The sequence below is a fragment of the Oncorhynchus nerka genome, linkage group LG25, assembly GCF_034236695.1.
Source record: "Oncorhynchus nerka isolate Pitt River linkage group LG25, Oner_Uvic_2.0, whole genome shotgun sequence".
Classification (NCBI taxonomy): domain Eukaryota; kingdom Metazoa; phylum Chordata; class Actinopteri; order Salmoniformes; family Salmonidae; genus Oncorhynchus; species Oncorhynchus nerka.
Genome location: NC_088420.1, coordinates 42,622,812 through 42,644,353, shown reverse-complemented (window position 1 = coordinate 42,644,353; position 21,542 = coordinate 42,622,812). Strand labels below are relative to the sequence as shown.

Genomic DNA, 21,542 nt, shown 5'->3' with positions numbered 1-21,542 from the left:
AGGGCCAGGCCCAACAAGAGTTCTAGAAGACATCACTCACCTCCCCTATGCCCTCTATCAGCCTGTGATTATATGAGCTCTACCTGAAAGGCAGGGAGAGAGAGAGAGATGGAGGGAGGGAGGGTTGGCGCGAGCAATGAATCTCCATCATTCTGATAATTGCATTAATGGCTATTAGCAAGGCGTGGGTGACAAAAGAGGGAGACAGCGGAGAGCGATAAGGAAAGAGAGTGGAAGAGACGGATAAGGGCATTATGAGTGCTTGGGATAGGAAGCTGTTCTGGCAGGTAGTGTTGATAAATGACTGAGCATCAGGAACCAGGTTTCAATCCAACCTTTTTATGCGAGTCAAGTACATGTCGGATAAAACATTTCACGACAGGCCTGATGAAAACAGAAAATGTGTCGTTAAACTTTCCAAATATCAACAAAACAAAATACGCTAGACAAGGTGGGAACTTGTAAAATTAATTATGAGAGAAATGGATTAATGAGCAAACATTGATATAATAACCATCATATCAAAGTAAACTTGGAGTGACATGATATGTTGTGTGGTCCTCCCACTATGACCAGCGAAAGCATGCAGTTTATTAAGCTGCATTAAACACAATTTATTTCTAGTTTCCGATTAGGCCATCCCTGCCTTTTTGTGTGACCCATTGTGGGCCAGTCAACTATAATTACATAGCCTTGTTAACAACAACTGCTGAGTGATGACTAATGTTAAGGAAGTCTCAAGTTTTTGTTTGCCTGAGTTAGAATACCTCATGATAAGCTGCAGACCATACCTATCATTTTTTGTAGTTGTCTATTTACGAACCGAAGCTGGCACTAAAATGGTACCCTCCAAGCTCATTATTAAGCTAGGGGCCCTGAGTCTGAACCCCGCCCTTTGCAACTCCATCCTGGACCTCCTGACGGGCCTCCCCCAGGCGGTGAAGGTAGGAAACAACACCTCTACTTCACTAATCCTCAACACAGGGGCCCCACAAGGGTGTGTTCTCAATCCCCTCCTGTACTCCCTGTTCACCCATGACTGCGTGGCCACGCATGCCTCCAACTCAATCATCAAGTCTGCAGACGACACAACAGTAGTAGGCCTGATTACCAACAATGATGAGACAGCATACATGGACGAGGTGAGGGCCTTGGGAGTGTTGTGCCAGGAAAAAAACTCCCACTCAACGTAAACAAAACAAAGGAGCTGATTGTGGACTTCAGGAAACAGCAGAGGGAGCATCGACAGGACTGCAGTGGAGAAGGTGGAGAGCTTCAAGTTCCTTGGCATACACATCACTGACAGACTGAAATGGTCCACCCACACAGACAGTGTGTTGAACGCATCACCGGGGGCAAACGACCTGCCCTCCAAAAAAAAAATAATAATAATGTAAAAAAATCATTGCAAGTTTGAATTATGTGAAGTTAGTGTGGAAAAGAGTTGGATTTTTTTTGTTATTGATGAATAATGACAAACCTCCTGGCATTGACCACTTAGATGGAAAGCTACTGAGGATGGTAGCTGACTCTATAGCCACTCCTATCTGTCAATTTTTTTTATCTGAGCCTAGAGGAAAGTCTTTGTCCTCAGGCCTGGAGGGAAGCCAAAGTAATTTGGCTACCCAAGAGTGGTAACGCGGCATTGACTGGTTCTAACAGCAGATCTATACGCTTGCTGCAGACATACAGTATAAGCTTGCTGCCAGCTCTTAGCAAACTGTTGGAAAAAGTTGTGTTTGACCAAATACAATGCTATTTCTGTGTAAACAAATTAACAACAGACTTTCAGCATGCTTATATAGAGAAGAGATCTACTGCACTGACACAAATTCCTGATGATTGGTTGAAATAAATTGATAAAAATAATATTGTGGGAGCTGTAATGTTAGATTTCAGTGCAGTCTTTGATATTATTGACCATAACCTGTCGTTGAAAAAAACGTGTGTGTTATGGCTTTTCAACCTCTGCCATATCATGGATTCAGAGCTATCTATCTAATAGCACTCAAAGGGTTTCCTTTAATGGAAGCTTCTCTAATGTCAAACATGTAAAGTGTAGAGTACCACAGGGCAGCTCTGTAGGCCCTCTACTCTTTTCTATTTTTACCAATGACCTGCCACTGGCATTAACCTCTCTGGGATATGTGGGACAGTATAGTCCCACCTGGCCAACATCCAGTGAAAATTCAGACCGCCAAATTCAAATAAAATACTATAAAACTTAAACTTTGATGAAATCACACATTCAATATACCAAATTAAAGCTACACTTGTTGTGAATCCAGCCAACCTGTCAGATTTAAAAAATGCTTTACGTCGAAAGCAAACGATGCTATTATCTGAGGATAGCACCCCAGTAAACAAAGAGAGAAAAGCATATTTCAACCCTGCAGGCGCGACACAAAATGCAGAAATAAAAATATAATTCATGCCTTACCCCTTTGACGAGCTCCTTCTGTTGGCACTCCATTATCCTCTTGAAACTCTGGGGGCGGTATTTCATTTTTGGATAAAAAACGTTCCCGTTTTAAACGGGATATTTTGTCATGACAGGATGCTCGACTACGCATATAATTGACAGCTTTGGATAGAAAACACTCTACCGTTTCCAAAACTGCAAAGATATTGTCTGTGAGTATAACAGAACTGATGTTACAGGCGAAACCCTGATAAAATTCCAATCAGGAAGTGCCCCATATTTTGAAAGCGCAGCATGCCAATGACTCCTTATATGGCTGTGAATGGGCTACGAATGAGCTTACGCTTTCTACGTATTCCCCAAGGTGTCTACAGCATTGCTACGTATTTTTACGCATTTATGTTGAAGAATAGCCGTAAGGGACTACATTGAGCAAGTGGTCACAGGATGGCTCCCGCAGAAAATCTTGCGTAAAGTACAGAGGTAGCCACTATTCCAATCGCTTCTAATGAGAAACCAATTGTCCCGGTTGATATATTATCGAATAGATATGTGAAAAACACCTTGAGGTTTGATTCTAAACAACGTTTGCCATGTTTTTGTCGATATTATGGAGCTAATTTGGAAAGAAGTTCGGAGATGTAGTGACCGCATTTACCGGTCGATTTCTCAGCCAAACGTGAAGACCAAACCGAGCTATTACGCCTACAAAAATAATATTTTGGGAAAAAAGGAACATTTGCTATCTAACTGGGAGTCTCGTGAGTGAAAACATCCGAAGTTCTTCAAAGGTAAATTTGTATTTATTTCACCTTTATTTGACCAGGTAGGCAAGTTGAGAACAAGTTGTCATTTACAATTGCGACCTGGCCAAGATAAAGCAAAGCAGTTCGGCACATACAACGACTGCAAAAATGCAAAAATAAATATTATTTTATACTAATACAATTTTTCGGAGAAAGATTGTTTAAAATAAATTAAATAAATTAAAAAAGAATAAAATAAAAGACTGCAAAAATGCAAAAATAAATATTATTTTATACTAATACAATTTTTCAGAGAAAGATTGTTTAAAATAAATTAAATAAATTAAAAAAGAATAAAATGTATTGGATCCTGTTTTCAATTCTCCAGCAACCCTCCCCTAGCCAGGATAACGACAAAGCCTTTTTCTAAAATGTTTTATGAGATTGGAGAACACATTCGGAGGGATCTTAGATTATTCCTCCATACAGAATGTTTCCAGACACATGGAGTAAAACAAACATACAGTCAATAATACAGTATAAACAAGTCTATATACGATGTGAGCAAATGAGGTGAGATGAGGGAGGTAAAGGCAAAAAAAGGCCATGGTGGTAAAGTAAATACAACATAGCAAGTAAAACACTGGAATGGTAGATTTGCAGTGGAAGAATGTGCAAAGTAGAAATAAAAATAATGGGGTGCAAAGGAGCAAAATAAATAAATAAATTAAATACAGTAGGGAAAGAGGTAGTTGTTTGGGCTAAAAAATGATTTAATTTGATTGCTTTTCTTATTTTCTTGAAAATGTTGCCTGCTGCTAGCAGGGCATAATCCTATGCTAGGCTATGATAAACTTACACAAATGCTTGTCTAGCGTTGGCTGTAAAGCATATTTTGAAAATCTGAGATGACAGTGTGATTAACAAAAGGCCAACCTGTGTCTCAATATATTTCATTTGTGGTTTTAATGAATAGGAAAATTTTCTAGGGATACTTATGTCCGCTGCGTTATGCTAATTAGTTTCAGGCGATGATTACGCTCCCGGATCCGGGATGGGTAGTATTAAGAGTTAAGTCCCATAAACATCACAAATGGTCCTTTTGTTAGATTAATTCCGTCGATATATATATCCAAAATGTCCATTTATTTGACGCATTTGATCCAGAAAAACACCGGTACCAACTTGCGCAACGTGACTACAAAATATCTCAAACGTTACCTGTAAGCATTGTCCAAACATTACAAACTACTTTTGTCATGCAACGTTAGGTATTTTTTTACGTAAATAATCAATTAAATTGAAAGCCGGATGATCTGTGTTCAATACAGGAGGAAAACAAAGTGGAGCGTGCATTCAGGTCACGCGCCTCTAACAAAGAGTACACTTCCCTCGAGCCTCATTCTGAACAGTGTTACTTCTTCATTTCTCAAAGGAAAAACCTCAACTAATTTCTAAAGACTGTTGACATCCAGTGGAAGCGGTAGGAACTGCAAGAAGGTCCCTTAGAAATCTGGATTCCCAATGAAACCCATTGAAAAGAGAGTGACCTAAAAAAAAAATCTGAATGGTTTGTCCTCTGGGTTTCGCCTGCCAAATAAGTTCTGTTATACTCATAGACATGATTCAAACAGTTCTAGAAACTTCAGAGTGATTTCTATCCAAATCTACTAATAATATGCATATCCTATCTTCCGGGGATGAATAGTGTCATATATATATATATATATATATGTAAACATTCATACACATAGCTCATATATATTATACAGCGCCAAGCCAAACCGCCTGACTCAAGTCATCTTACCTACCCCTGTTAAAACAGGAACTAGCTCACACAGCTCGCCAGCAATAAAACTAACCCCCTAACACTATCCCCTCAGCTTTGTTGTCTCCCGACCCCAGGAAACAAAGACATTCCATCGCAAGAACACATACACCCAGCCATAAAACTGACCCCCTCTACTGGTCATCGAGCGCAGAGAACAAGACTCTGCTATGCACCAATGGGGCCCGCTCTGGCTAGAGCAAGGCCCGCCTCCAACTCTTTGTGACCAGTCAGAAGACCAAAACGACAAGACTCCACCTACTTTATTCTATGTATAAAAATGAATGTAACCTTTGTATAAGGCCTCTTTTTCACCTGACTCCTTGCCGAGTTATATGAACTAGATCCGTGCACGTAAAACTGCGGGACAAAATATCTTTGACTCATTAAAACTGTCTTTTGTTACAACTGAAATCCACTCTGTCCAGCGTCCATGATTTGGTCTCAACTCTCCAATATACAAACACCAAACATAACAATAGCAGGCAGTTGAATTTGGGCATGCTTTTCATCCAAAATTCCGAATGCTGCCCCCTATCCTAGAGAAGTTAAACAAAGCATGTGTGTCCATGTGTCCTGATGATTCAACCATATACACATGAACATTATATAGAGCCCTTATTGCATGGAACTTTCTTCCATCTAATATTGCTCAAATAAACAGCAAACCTGGTTTCAAAACACAGATAAAGCAACGGCACAACGACTCTCTCCTATTTGACCTAGATAGTTTGTGTATGCATTGATATGTGTGCCTTTCTTTTTTTATGTAGTTCTATCCTTGAGCTGTTCTTGTCTATTGGACCCCAGGAAGATCCTAATAAAATAGCAAATACCAAAAATACCAAACCTACACCACACAATGTTACAGGAAGACCAAAAAGATCATCAAGGACAACAACCACCTGAGCCACTGCCTGTTCACCCCACTATCATCCAGAAGGCGATGTCAGTACAGGTGCAGCAAAGCAAAGCAGACTGTTAAATAGCCATCAGTAGCTCCTTAGAGGCTGCTGCCCTATATACATAGACTTGAAATTGCTGGCCACTTTAATAATGGAATACTGGTCACTTGATTAATATATTTTGCATTACTCATCTCTATATACTGTATTATATTCTACTGTATTGTAGTCTATGCCACTCTGACATTGCTCATCCATATATTTCTAATTCCAATCCTTTACTTTAGATATGTTGGTATTGTTGTAAATTTTATTTTACCTTTATTTAACTAGGCAAGTCAGTTAAGAACAAATTCTTATTTTCAATGACAGCCTGTTCAGGGGCAGAACAACAGATTTGTACCTTGTCAGGTCAGGGGTTTGAACTTGCAACCTTCTGGTTACTAGTCCAACGCTCTAACCACTAGGCTACCCTGCCGCCCCAATTTTTAGATATTACTTTTAAGAAATTACTGCACTGTTGGAGCTAGAAACACAAGCATTTCACTACATCCGCAATAACATCAGCTAAACACATATATCTGATCAATAACATTTGATTTGATTTGACTAAGACTGCACTCAATGAGCTGTATAGGACTATAAGCAAACAAAAATGTTTTACATCCAGAGGCGCCTCTTCTCGTGGCCAGTTATTTTAATGCAGGAAAACTGAAACCTGTTTTTCAACATTTTTACCATGCATGTCACCTGTGCAACTAGAGGCAACAAAACTCTAGATCACCTTTATTCCACACAACAAAAAAGCATTGAAGGCTCTCTCTCACCAATCCTTTGGCAAATCTGACCATAACTATACCAGCCTGATTCCTGCTTACCAACAAAAACTCAAACTGGAAGTACCAGTGATGCATCTCAATCCAAAGTATCTGCGGTGGAAGCGGCCGTGCTATTGCACTCCACACTGTCCTCTCCCACTTGGACAAGAGGAACACCTATGTGAGAATGCTGTTCACTGACTACAGCTCCATGTTCAACACCATCACTAAGTTCAGGACCCTGGGACTGAACACCTTCTGAAACTGGATCCTGGACATCCTGACTTGCCGCCCCCAGGTGGTGAGGATAGGCAACAACACATCCGCAACAAAACACTGACCCTCAACAAGGGGGCCCCTCAGGGGTGTGTGCTTAGTCCCCTCCTGTACTCCCTGTTCACCAACAACTGCATGACCACGCACAACACCAACAATGTCATTACGTTTGTTGACGACACGACGGTGGTAGGCCTGATCACCGACGAAGATGAGACCACCTATAGAGAGGAGGTCAGTGACCTGGCAATGCCATCCAGGACCTCTATACCAGGCTATGTCAGAGGAAGGCCCTAACAATTATCAAAGACTGCAGCCACCCAATTCACAGACTGTTCTCTTTGCTTCCGCATGGCAAGCGGTACTGATGCACTGAGTATGGAAGCAAGAGGACCCTGAACAGTTTCTACTCCCAAGCCACAAGACTACTAAATAGTTCACCAGATAGCTAACATACACTGCTGCTACTCTTTATTATCTATCCTGTTACCTAGTCACTTCACCCCTGCCTACATGTACATATATACCTCAATGACCTCATACCCTTGCATATCAACTCAGTACTGGTTACCGTATATATAGCCAAGTTATTTTTTACTTGTTGTGTAATTATTCCTTATGTTATAATTTTTTCTACATTTTTCTCTCTGAATTGTTTGGAAAGGCCCATATGTACGCATTTCACTGTTAGTCTACACCGGTTGTTTATGAAGCATGTGACAAATACAATTTGATTAGATTTGACCTAACATCCTTCTCAACAGTCAAACCCCACCAATGTACAGTACTGTTTAAATTACACAACAAACACCACAGTCTGTGTTCCCTCCTCCAGTGTGTGTGGAAGGCAGAGATGAGTAGGAGAGAACAGAGGTTGAATGACTCCACTGTTGCTGCTGGGGCCAGCTTATTGTGTGTTTAATGACTAGGTGGACAATTCCAGCATAGTGGCAAGGCAAGAGGCTCCAGTTGCAAGGCACTAAACAAGAGGGATCTTAGACAGACAGTATTTGCTCATCTGTCTCCACGGAGATAGCATATCAAACAATGCTTTCTAATTAGTGTTTTGTCATAATGGAGACAGGGAGGGAGGCGGTTTGGAGACAAAATGAAAGGGATTGCTTGATTGCCCCCAAAGCAAAACAGAATCAAATGAAGGATCAATTCCACACTCCAGTGATCTTGTCATTTAAAACATTTGGTCTGCTTGGTAAAACTGGAACCAGCATTCATCTGATGAATTAAAAAAAGGTTATTGCACACTCAATATTATGTTTGCATTCTTCCCTCTGATCTTATTTCATTTCATTACTGATACATTTGGAAAGTTAAGTACACTGAGTTGAAGAAGCATCAATTCAACTTTTCTCCATTACAACCCTGCATTGGTAACCTCTCCTTTTGTACCACCTGGTTGTGTTGAATTCACAGATGGAGGGTTGTAAGGGGAGAGGGGTGACACAGAGCAATACCCACTTGGTGAGGAGTTTGTGAGATTCAGCTTTTGTGTGTGTGTGTGTGTGTATGTGTGTGTGTGTGTGTGTGTGTGTGTGTGTTGATGCTTATGGATATGTGTTTGTGTGTGTTTGTGGTTAACCTCGTAATTTTTTTCTGATCTGCTGTGAGTGTATCCTTCCCGTGGAGTAACAATCCATAGTGGGAGACACACCAAGTCAAGAATCAGCCCAAGGCCCAGAGACAGAAACAAACACACACATACACGCACACTGTGCAGGCCGTGGCTCTAAGGCTTCCCCTGTGTCCTCATGTGGAGGGAAGCCCCAGGGGAACTGACGCCAGCTGAAACCGAAGAACAAGGTAAGGGTCCCGCTGACACACACACACACTGGCTCAGCTGTTAGACTCAGAGGTATGTCTGAGCGATACAGAGAGAGCTGGGAGTGAAGCAGACTGCCAAACTAACCAGGAAGAACACACACTGTGAAAACAGACACACAGAGATGGAGACAGGGAAAATTCCACGTGCCATGGTACAGTGGTTCCTCCTTTAAAAGTTGCGTCATACTGCTGTCATACTGTGCTGCTGCAGCATTCTGTGGCACGTCATTTAATTCTCAGCCATTTCTTCTGTTACTGCAAGTTATTGCTAGTTTGACCACCAGAGGGCATCTTTGAGCATTTGATAGCATTTGATAGTATTCCGTATCGACATTACCAGAGAATTTAAAACCATGTTTGTAATAACATAGTATACGGGATTGATTTTAGGAAATTTGGCTTAATTAATTCGATTAATATTATGGTGTTTCCATTCAGAGAAAAATGTGTAAATTCAGATCATTTCGCTCTCAGAGAGCACACTGGATGTTCGGGCCGAAGAGTAGGGTTGATTTGAGCATTCTGGCCTTACAACGGCAGTCAAGCACTCAAGCTAACGTTGGCTAGCTACTTCCAGACACAAATGAGACTACTCTGACCATTTTACTTGCCCTAGCAGAGCTGGCAAGGCAGTTTTAGTGTTAACCAGAGAGTTGGTGAATGTGCTGTTGGAAACAATTTAATGATGCTATTTTTTTACGTTTACTGACACCGGCCATATTCAACAGGTGTTGAGCATTCGTAAAGCAATTATTCTGCGCTCTGGTACACTCAGACAAAAGTGCTCTGAAATCCGTGTAGATAGCAGTCTTTTGTGGAGCAACAATGCTTCGAGAGTGGCTGTTGTCTATGTGTGCAGAGGGTCCCTGGTTCAAGCCCAGGTAGGGGCGAGGAGAGGGACAGAAGCAAAACTGTTATACTGGTACCATTTTAATCAAGAGAATCTCCTCTTTGTAATTATGTAAGTCTGGGCAGAGAGCTCATTTGTCATCGATCGCTAGACCAGAAATACTCAGAAGTTTTCATTTTTCCATTACGTAGACATAAACACAATTGAGGTGTGGATGTTTACTTTCTACACAAGTTGTTTTTTTCCCAGTTTCGTCCAACGAACAGATTGTAGAGGTAAAATAAAAATAAACATTTTTTATGGAATTCTAAGCATCACTCCAGTCAAAACAGGCTCTGCTAACGTTCCATTCCATTAATTTCCTATGGACTCGCGCTAGTGTTCCAACATGGCCAACGTTCTTAAGCTGTTTTTCAGCCTTGGCGAATTTTGACTCTAACGGTTTAATTCCGCTGAAGGAGAGGAGGACCAAAATGCAGCGTGGTTAGAGTTCAACATGTTTAATAAAGACCATACACGAAAACACTACAAAATACAAAACAACAAATGTGAAAACTGAAACAGTCCTATCTGGTGCAATGGCACAAAGACAGAAGACAATCACCCACACAATACCCAAAGAACATGGCTGCCTAAACATGGTTCCCAATCAGAGACAATGATAAACACCTGCCTCTAATTGAGAACCAATCTAGGCAACCATAGACTTACATAAACACCTAGACTAGAACACACATCATAAACATACAAAACCCCTAGACCAGACAAAACACATAAATCCCCCATGTCACACCCTGACCTAACCAAAATAATAAAGAAATCAAAGATAACTAAGGCCAGGGCGTGACAGTACCCCCCGCCCCCCCCAAAGGTGCGGACTCCCGGCCGCACACCTAAATCCATAGGGGAGGGTCTGGGTGGGCATCTGTCCACGGTGGCGGCTCTGGCGCGGGACGTGGACCCCACTCCACCATAGTCTTTGTCCGCTTTAGTCTCTTCCTCTGGCTCTGGTGGATCCTGGCTGACTGGCGGCTCTGGCGGATCCTGTCTGACTGGCGGCTCCTGGCTGACTGGCGGCTCCTGGCTGACTGGCGGCTCTGGCGGCTCCTTGCATACTAGCGGCTCTGGCCTATAGATAGCCAGAGCGAATTTATGAAAGCACCGAATGTCCATTGAGAAAGCACAACGACTATACAATTTAAGTAAGCTACGAATAATGAGAATAATCAAGTCAGTAAATGTTGAGTAGTTAGATAACTATAGGCTAACATACTGGCAAATTTGATGTATAACTACTAACGTTAGGTAGATAGCTAACATACTGGCACATACTGCTGTAATGATATGCTGTGTGGTTCGTAAAGACAGCGTAGCTAACAAATTGTCAGCCAACATAACATGTAAGGTAACTTATTTGAAAAGTCATTACTTTATTTCATTGAGTAGCAAGCTACCCCTTGGTCATTAGGGCAAATCTGGTCTGTGATAGGAGGGGGATTTTTCACACCTAGCTCGGCTATTAGACTATTCTTTAGTAAAGGTTGAATAGGGGGACAAACTACCTGCCCTCCAGGTCACATACACCACCCGTTGTCACAGGAAGGCCAAAAAGAGAGCTTCTATCTCAAGGCCATCGCTCCACAAAAGTCGCTCCACAAAAGCCACGGCCCTTGCAGAGCAAGGGGAACAACTACTTCAATGTCTCAGAGCGAGTGACGTCACCGATTGAAACACTATTAGCGTGAACCCTGCTGTTAAACAGCCATCAGTAACATTGAGTGGCTGCTGCCAACATACTAACTCAAATCTCCAGCCACTTTAATAATTAAAAATGGTATTTAATAAATGTATCACTAGTCACTTTAAACAACGTCACTTTATATAATGTTTACATAGCCTACATTACTCATCTCATATGTATATACTGTACTCTATACCATCTACTGCATCTTGCCTATGCCATTCGGCCATCGTTCATCCATAAATTTACATGTACATATTCTTATTCATTCCTTTACACTTGTGTGTAAAAGTTAGTTATTGTGAAATTGTTAGATTACTTGTTAGATATTACTGCATAGTCGGAACTAGAAGCACAAGAATTTTGCTACACTCGCATTAACATCTGCTAACCATGTGTCTGTGACAAATACAATTTGATTCGATTTGATTTGTCTATTGTTCAGCCATTAGCCCTCCTCCCCAACTTGCAAGAAATTACTGTTCCCATCGCATTCCTTTCCCTCTTCCACGCATCATCATTCTGCTCCTGAGGAGCTCGCTTGTGGTCGTGCTGGCAGGATATGGCAGCATCTTTGGGTGTGCGTCAAGAATTCTGCATACAGTAGCACGTTTGTATGAAGGTGTGGTTATTCACAGGCAAATTGTTATATGCTATGGAAGTACATTTGTGTCTTTTTGTCGAAAGCAAAACCTTTTTTATTTTCAATCAGAAATAATTGTTCTGAAAGAAACTTTTTTCCGACACAAAGGAAGTCAAAGCGGACACCTACGAAGATGGCATCTCAGGTGTGCAGCACTGGGCTGTATTGACGGATCCTACAAATGACATCTGCTCCTTTAGATTGAACGGTCATATCTCAGTAATTGTTTTCCTATCTATAAAAAATAAGCTGTTTTCTTTACTTTCAGAGAGCGAGCTGATCAAGGGGTCGGAAATGTAGACATTGCCAGATGTTCACTGTCCGAGGAGCAGGCCGTGGAAGCTTTATTGCTGGCAAAAGTGTCCATAACCAGAGGTAATTCAACTGTTCTGTGTCCTTTTTCTCCATCTCTGACTGTCTTGTTGTACATGGAACCTGTCTCACATGCATTAATTAAAAAACCCTTAATAGGGATAAGCGTCCAGACAACGGGTCAGTTGTAAATCATGCAGCGCCGTGTGTCACGATCCCACATTTTTGAGAAACAACAAATGTCGGTACAAATCAAATCAAATGTATTTATATAGCCCTTCGTACATCAGCTGATATCTCAAAGTGCTGTACAGAAACAGAAGTGTCTTATATTGGCTGAAAGCTTAAATTCTTGTTAATATACTGCACTGTACAATTTACAGTAGCTATTACTGAAAAAAATACACTGCTTTTGTTTGAGGAGAGCTTCTAACAACAAAACACTTTTTTCACCACGATAGGTTTGATAAATTCACCTGGTGAAATGTGTACTTACATTCTGAAATCTTGCTCTGATTTATCATCCCAAGGGTCCCAGGATAACATGAAGTGTCGTTTTGCTAGATAAAATCCTTTTTCATATCCTAAAAAGGTCCATATAACATGCACAATCGATTTTGTATTTCCACTCAATTTGCAAAGAAAGGAATTTGTGAAAATCTAACCCTAAACGTTGTTTCAACCAGTCAAATTACATTCGTATTCATTCCTCAGAGATCCTAGAACATAACCAGACTTCACTATTAGTGTAGTATATCTTATAGGACACCAAATTTGGTCAGAGCGATGCCTTCATGGCGTGACGATGACACTGGCGGTCAAATAAGCACTAATCGGGCTCAAACAAAGCTAGCTAGATAACCAATGAGCAGGACCTGTCACTGCTAACCTTGTGTGACAGCAAGCCTTTTCATTTTGGACAAAAATTGCAAGAATATGGAGTTATGAAAACTGGGTGTTTTGCAAATGTTGCACTTACAATATGGCTACTAATACTGGAAAAGCTAAATCAAAGTCCAAGTATGCAGATTTGACGATATTCTTGCAGAAAAATGTACCGTAATTTCCGGACTATAAGCCGCTACTTTATTCCCACACTTTGAACGTCGCGGTTTATACAATGACGTGGCTAATTTGTGGATTTTTCCCACTTTCACAAGATTCATGCCGCCAAAAAACTGAGCACCGTCACATAATGTGACGTAAATCGAGCACGCTCAAACTTCCCATCATTCTGATTACGGTAGTAATTTTGTCACCCTCATCATGGCAAAGACACGGAGAAATGCATATGATGCAGCTTTCAAGTTGAAGGCGATCGATCTGGCTGTTGGAAAAGGAAATAGAGCTGCCTCATGGGAGCTTGGCCTTAATGAGTCGATTATAAGACTTTGTAAACGGCAGCGTGAGGAACTGACTCAGTGCAAAAAGACAACAAACCTTTCAGAGGGAAGAAAAGCAGATGGCCCAAAGTATTTGCAGCCACTCGACATCAGTGTAAATTGTGCATTTAAGGTGGCGCTCCGTGTTCAGTGGGAGGCTTGGATGACAAGTGGGGAGAAATCCTTCACTAAAACGGGCCGCATGCGAAGAGCAACTTATGGTCAAGTCTGCCAGTGGGTCCTGACAGCGTGGAGCATTGTCAAAAAATCCACTATCATCAACGGGTTTCGAAAGGCTGGACTGCTGCGTGTTGAAGGGGCATCATGAGCTCAGCGGGGTATTTGCCTCCGGATTAAAGTGACGAGAGCGACAATGAAAACGATCCAACATCGGATGAAGCAATTCTGAGGCTATTCAACTCCGACACTGAAGGAGATGACTTCAGTGGTTTCAGTGCACAGGAGGAGGAAGATTGTGACCTTGGAATGACTTCCTTGGTAGGCTACTGTTTTAATTTTTGTTACAAGCCGTGTTTCGTTAAAGCCTATTTATTTTTGTTACAAGCCGTGTTTCGTTTAAAGGCTGTGTAAAGTTAATTTGTTCAATGTACCGGTAGGCACCTGCGGCTTATAGACATGTGCGGCTTATTTATGTACAAAATAAATGTTTTAAATAATTCAGTGGGTGCAGTTTATATTCAGGTGCGCTTAATAGTCCAGCAATTACGGTAATGTAAATGTAAATGTGTCATTCACAATTTGCCCAAATGTACCTGGGTGACTTCACACTAAATGTAATGTACCTTGCTCATACTTCAAGTTATCAATCTGAAACTTTGCACATACACTGCTGCACTCTTGTGGACACCATCAGAATTACAACCAGAGTGATGGCTAGATTTGAGACCTTTCTGTTGCTTTTCAAAGATGGCGGTAGAAAGAAATACAAAAAAGGTTGGTATCTTCATTGTATTTTCTTCTACCAGATCTATTGTGTTATATTCTCCTACATTCAATTCACATTTCCTCAAACTTCAAAGTGTTTCCAATCAAATGGTACCAACAATATGCATATCCTTGATTCAGGGCCTGAGCTACAGGCAGTTAGATTTGGGTATGTCATTTTAGTCAACAATTGAAAAAAACGGGGGCTATCCCTAAGAATTTTTAAGATGTCAGCTGCTAATTTTCAGATTTACACCACATAATCACAGCCATTTTCACTGGACTATATGTTGCTGCCAAGTCATGATCTCCCTGGGGGTTAGCCTTGCAATAACCAAGTGGTGAGACACATAGCCCTCTATATTTACATGTTTCAGGTACACTTCGATAGGCGTCTGCATCACATACAGTATCTTCTATTGACATTATCTTCTATTGTTTGTCCTCATATTTCTGTTTTTCAGCATAAAGTACTCTGTAGCCACATAGTGTGGACACCAGGTGAGACCACACACACACAATAACAGTCTTTCTTATTCACTTCATCCCTCTCCCCCTTCTCCCTAAATCCTCTATGTTATATCAGCTGTTTTGGTGAACCCCTCCCGCATCTGAACTGGCTGACACAAAGGGCACAGCATGATCATAGGTGAGATGTCACTTGGTCGGGTCAACAGGAAGTATTATTAAAGAGATGCTTTACATTTAAATACAGAGAGAGATGTAGTCATCCAGGAGTTAATGATCCAAGGTCAGTTTTGCATTTCACCTCCTGATTTAAGATGACTGACCATGTTAGAATTTTAAAAAACAAGGCTTAATCATGCTCTCGCTCTATCTATTTGTCACTCATCTGCAGGTATGTTTTGATGTGAGAGAGGAAGCCAGTCCCATCATCGCCACCTCACTCGCTCTTAAGATAACCTTCGGTCCAACTGAATCATGAATCATGCTGTCTGCTGCTGTTCTTACCTCTTTCCCTTTCTGTCTTCTACACCTCTCTATTAGCCCCGAGGACAGACGTGATTATGGGGCCTTAGTGGGAGCAGTGAGGAGGCGCTTTGGACAGTGTGTACAGCCCGGGCTACTGCACTTCGAACTAAGTTATAGATGCAGGCAGCCTGGAGAGCCACTACGGGCGCTAGCTAATGACATTGAGAGCCTCTTTCGGCGGGCATATGCTCACATGCCCCCCTCCGTGCAGAGCGAGCTAGCACGGGACCAGTTCATACAGGCGCTCTCCTACTATGCGGGCTGGTGGGCAGAGCAGCCCAGAGTTGGAAATGCCTGCATGGGTGGCTGAAATGACTGAACTCATTTGTGCTGTGTCGCTATAGGCGGCACGAAACACACGCCCCTGGTCCCAGGGTCTGCTGGGGGTGTGGCCAGCCAGGCCATATGCGCCGGCATTGCCCCATGTCCCCCAGAGCTTAGAGAAACGGTTCGGGGTCCGCATAGACCGGGGTGTGCGGAACCCTGGCTCTCTTTCCCAACCATCATCATCTTCAGGAGGAGCAAGGCTCCGCTTCTTTAGGAGCACAGGCTGCCAGTTGGACCTAAATGGGGGCACACTGAGCTTCCAGGGAGGGCCGGCAGTCACCATGGCTCCCCCTAATGTCACATTCGCTCAACCCAACAAACCCTTTACTCCAACAGTTAAAGCAGCAGAGACTCATTGCTGCCCCCCTCACCCACATATGTGTGTGACTTTTCCCCAGCCCCTCCAGCGGCAGACAAGGCTGTGTTGGAGATGCAGCAGGCAGACTTCATCGAGCCCTCAGACAGCCCCTGGGCGGTGCCAGTCATCATGGTTCCTAAGAAGGGGGGCAAGCTGAGGTTCTGTGCGGACTACAGGCGGCTGAATGAGGTAACCAGGAAGGACTCATACCCCATACCATGTATCGATGAGTCGCTGGACCTGCTTAGGGGGTCCTCCTGGTTTTCCTCACTAAACCTCCGCAGTGGCCACGAGTCGGGCCACAAACATAGAAATCCTGGGGCACATGGTGGCCGAAAGGAACACTATGAAGCACAGTCGTCTCATTCTGTCTTTGGGCGGCCTTTGTCTTTCCATTGGTTTCCACTTCAGGGGCACGGGTAACGTTAAGATGATGGTGTGAGATATAGAGGGTTTGGAGGCTTCAGGCTCCACTTACTGTATGCTGTGTGACGCCACTCAGGCAGAGGCCTCCCACAATATGATTCTCTACTCTATTACTCGCAGCCATGGCGAAAACCTGGAGCGCTACGTACTCTGGAGGACCAACCCTTATTCTGAATCCACTGAGGAGCTGTGAGACCCGGTCAAAGGTGTCTCTGCTAAGCCCTTCATGGAGACCCAGCCCACCCTGCACTGCAATGTCGGCAACGTCACCGAGTTCTACAAGATCTTCCAGGATGAGATAGGGGAGGTCTACCACAATACCAACCCCAGTCGGCTGGCAGGCCACCCTGAGGAAGAAGATGAAGATGTGGAGGTGGTGTGTGAGCTGGTGCACAAAGGCGGAGTGGCAGGAAGCCCTGAGGAAGATGATGGTTCTTTACCTCCAGATGGAGCCTGTGTGGCGCTCCACCTGCTCGGCCAAGGACTGCCCAGACCAGCTCTGCCGGTATAACTTTAACTCCCAACAAGCTTTTCAGACGGTTCAGGAAGATGAACGCTTGCCAGTCCAAGGCCTTTGAGCTGGAGGACGTACTGAAGCACCACCGGCTGAGAAGTTCATGGAGTCTCACAAAACTCTACTAAAGCCGTGTAGGTCAATATTGACCCTTTAGAGAGTCAGGAGACACAGCAGGATGCTGACAACTCACTAGATGTCCCAGACTTACAAATATTGTTTTGATTTGACATTTCTTTGGGACTTCATGGATTATGTCAGGAATATGTCTTAGCCACAGCATGCCTGATTCTAGTCTGTTTTGTACTGTTCTGTTTCAAACTTAATATTTACTCTACAATATGAACTACAGTATATACTGTATCAAATCAAATCAAATCAAATTTTATTTGTCACATACACATGGTTAGCAGATGTTAGTGCGAGTGTAGCGAAATGCTTCTGCTTCTAGTTCCGACAATGCAGTAATAACCAACAAGTAATCTAGCTAACAATTCCAAAACTACTACCTTATAGACACAAGTGTAAGGGGATAAAGAATATGTACATAAAGATATATGAATGAGTGATGGTACAGAGCGGCATAGGCAAGATACAGTAGATGGTATTGAGTGCAGTATATACATATGAGATGAGTATGTAAACAAAGTGGCATAGTTAAAGTGGCTAAGGATGCAGTAGATGATATAGAGTACAGTATATACGTATACATATGAGATGAATAATATAGGGAACATTATATTAGGTAGCATTGTTTAAAGTGGCTAGTGATATATTTTACATCATTTCCCATCAATTCCCATTATTAAAGTGGCTGGAGTTGAGTCAGTGTGTTGGCAGCAGCCACTCAATGTTAGTTGTGGCTGTTTAACAGTCTGATGGCCTTGAGATAGAAGCTGTTTTTCAGTCTCTCGGTCCCAGCTTTGATGCACCTGTACTGACCTTGCCTTCTGGATGATAGCGGGGTGAACAAGCAGTGGCTCGGGTGGTTGCTGTCCTTGATGATCTTTATGGCCTTCCTGTGACATCGGGTGGTGTAGGTGTCCTGGAGGGCAGGTAGTTTGCCCCAGGTGATGCGTTGTGCAGACCTCACTACCCTCTGGAGAGCCTTATGGTTGTGGGCGGAGCAGTTGCCGTACCAGGCGGTGATACAGCCCGACAGGATGCTCTCGATTGTGCATCTGTAGAAGTTTGTGAGTGCTTTTGGAGGTAAGCCGAATTTCTTCAGCCTCCTGAGGTTGAAGAGGCGCTGCTGCGCCTTCTTCACGATGCTGTCTGTGTGGGTGGACCAATTCAGTTTGTCTGTGATGTGTACGCAGAGGAACTTAAAACTTACTACCCTCTCCACTACTGTTCCATCGATGTGGATAGGGGGGTGTTCCCTCTGCTGTTTCCTGAAGTCCACAATTATCTCCTTAGTTTTGTTGACGTTGAGTGTGAGGTTATTTTCCTGACACCACATTCCGAGGGCCCTCACCTCCTCCCTGTAGGCCGTCTCGTCGTTGTTGGTAATCAAGCCTACCACTGTTGTGTCGTCCGCAAACTTGATGATTGAGTTGGAGGCGTGCGTGGCCACGCAGTCGTGGGTGAACAGGGAGTACAGGAGAGGGCTCATATGTATTAGTAGTGATGTAGGAGGAAGATACTTTATTCTCTAAGACACAATATTATTAAAAATCCCCCAAAATGTCTTTGATCCATTATTTACTTTGAGGAAATTTGAAAAGGCTTTCTATCTTACATTTAATTTTCATTTGTCATTTCCAATACGTGTCTGACTGTCCTTCTCAGCCTTTGCCCTTTATATCGGTGTTTTATATTTCTTAATTTTGAGTTAATAATTTGAGTGCAGAGATCAGACATCGTTTCCTCTCCTCTGCTATTAGCAAGAAGATAGTTGGTGTTTTATCTCTGGGTGTCTGTGAAATACGAGACAGTGTATTGTATTGAATGGGTTATGACACATCCATGAATTTATCCAGAGAGGTTATTTATGGGAGCAAATAAAAGCACTGTAATGGAGAGAGAATTGTGTTAAAGAGGCTCCCATTTATGATCGCTGTATTAATTTATCTGCAGAGCTGGAGCAAAATGGAATCATGAAGACTTAGATTGTATTTGTTTCAGGGCTGCCTTCTGAAGAAATATTGCTTTAGAGCTTTATATGCGGGTCCCCAAGGGCCAAAATGTGGGCCTATAGGTGTCTTTGAAACCATTTGTTTTCATGAAATAAAAAATAAACTGCACGTTTCGTTGATCGCATGATGATTCTGTACACTACTAGGCCTAACACCCTTAAACTTGCCTCAAGAAGTATTTAGATTATCTTTACTGAATCCTCACACGCCCTGACTCTAGGACTCTTCTGGGGCCAAGCACAGCCATTTACTTTAAAAATAAACTGAGGGAAGCGAGACCATTGAGAGGAACTTGTGACACGCAATTAAAAAATATACAGTCCCAGTCAAAAGTTACAAAAATTACACATATGGAATCATGTATTAACCAAGAAGTGTTCAACAAATCTAAATATATTTCATATGTGCGATTCTTCAAAGTAGCCACCCTTTACTGTGTATTTTTGATGCATTCAATGTTCAGATTCTATTTTACTGTCATTAGTTTAACCATATGGTGTACATATTTTCATAACATGTAATATTTCATTCAACAGTTGTCACAGTCACACAATAAAATAATGTTTTACATGAGTGTGTTTAATTTATTTTAATTTATGGAAAAGCATTTACTACATATAGAATGATATGCTATATGGTTTGTGTGAATCTCATATCAGCAGTGTATTCAATCTGCTGTTTTGTCATGTTTCAAGAGTACATTTCAGGAATGTTGCCAAAACACTTATTTGAATGAAAATAACAATATGTAGCATACTGCACATTTATTAACTGTTCATTTGTTTAATGTGTATTTGATTTGATGGTTTTATTTACCTTTGTTTGATTACTAAATTAATTGTATATATACCTCTCTACAAAACTGTTAATGTACTGTAAATGTAGCAAAAATGTATTAACCTTTCCTGTAGTCCAAATATTTTGTGATTATGTTATTGATAACTGAGCATATGTGTTGGTTTACAGATGGGGCAATTAATATATAATTACATCTGTGTGAACTGGTTAATTGTTCACTGCTGGCTGAAGGACTGGACCAAGGTGCAGTATGGTAAGCGTACATTTTCTTTTTATAAAAAATGACGCCGACAAAATCAAACCGTGAAGCTTTGGGCCATGTGCCCTGAACAAAGTCAAAGTTAACTTCCCACAAAACAGGTGGGGGAAAAGGGTACCTAAGTATGGTTCTCAATCAGAGACAACGATAGACAGCTGCCTCTGATTGAGAACCACACCTGGCCAAACACATAGAAAATCATAGAAAAAAAGGACATAGAATGCCCACCCTAGTCACACACCCTGGCCTAACCAAAATAGAGAATAAAAAGCCTCTATGGCCAGGGCGTGACAGTACCCCCCCCCCCCAAAGGTGCGGACTCTGGCCGCAAAACCTGACTCTAAAGGTGAGCGTCCGGGTGGGCCTTCTTACGGTGGCGGCTCGGGTGCGGGACGTGGACCCCGCTCTGGACTGAGGGGGGGCTCTGGACTGAGAGGGCGGGGGACGCCTCTGGACTGACGGGGGGGCGCCTCTGCACTGGGGGGGACTGTTTGAGGTTGTGGACAGGTGTCTTTTATACTGATAACAAGTTCAAACAGGTGCCATTAATACAGGTAGAGGACAGAGGAGCCTCTTAAAGAAGTTGTTACAGGTCTGTGAGAGCCAGAAATCTTGCTTGTTTGTAGGTGACCAAATACTTATTTTCCACCATAATTTGCAAATAAATTCATAAAAAATCCTACAATGTGATTTTCTGGATTTTTGTCCCTCATTTTGTCTGTCATAGTTGAAGTGTACCTATGATGAAAATTACAGGCTTCTCTCATCTTTTTAAGTGGGAGAACTTGCACAATTGGTGGCTGACTAAATACTTTTTTGCCCCACTGTATATGTAGCTAGCTAACGTTATATAGACAATGCATAATGTCTACAGACATTGGAGTTAGCTAGCTATAATCTTAGCTACTATAATCAGTGTCAAATCTAGCAAAAAAATGTATGCATTTTTTCAAGCTGTTACATTTCACCCTGTTACAACTGACATGTGAGGTAAATGATAATTTCACTCCTTATATTTGAGA

General features: G+C 42.2%; 1 pseudogene; it reads left to right on the top strand.

The window, feature by feature from the left end:
- Nucleotides 1–839: 839 nt before the first annotated feature.
- LOC115109806 (V(D)J recombination-activating protein 1-like) lies at nucleotides 840–17,389 on the top strand (annotated as a pseudogene).
- The last annotated feature ends 4,153 nt before the right edge of the window (nucleotides 17,390–21,542 follow it).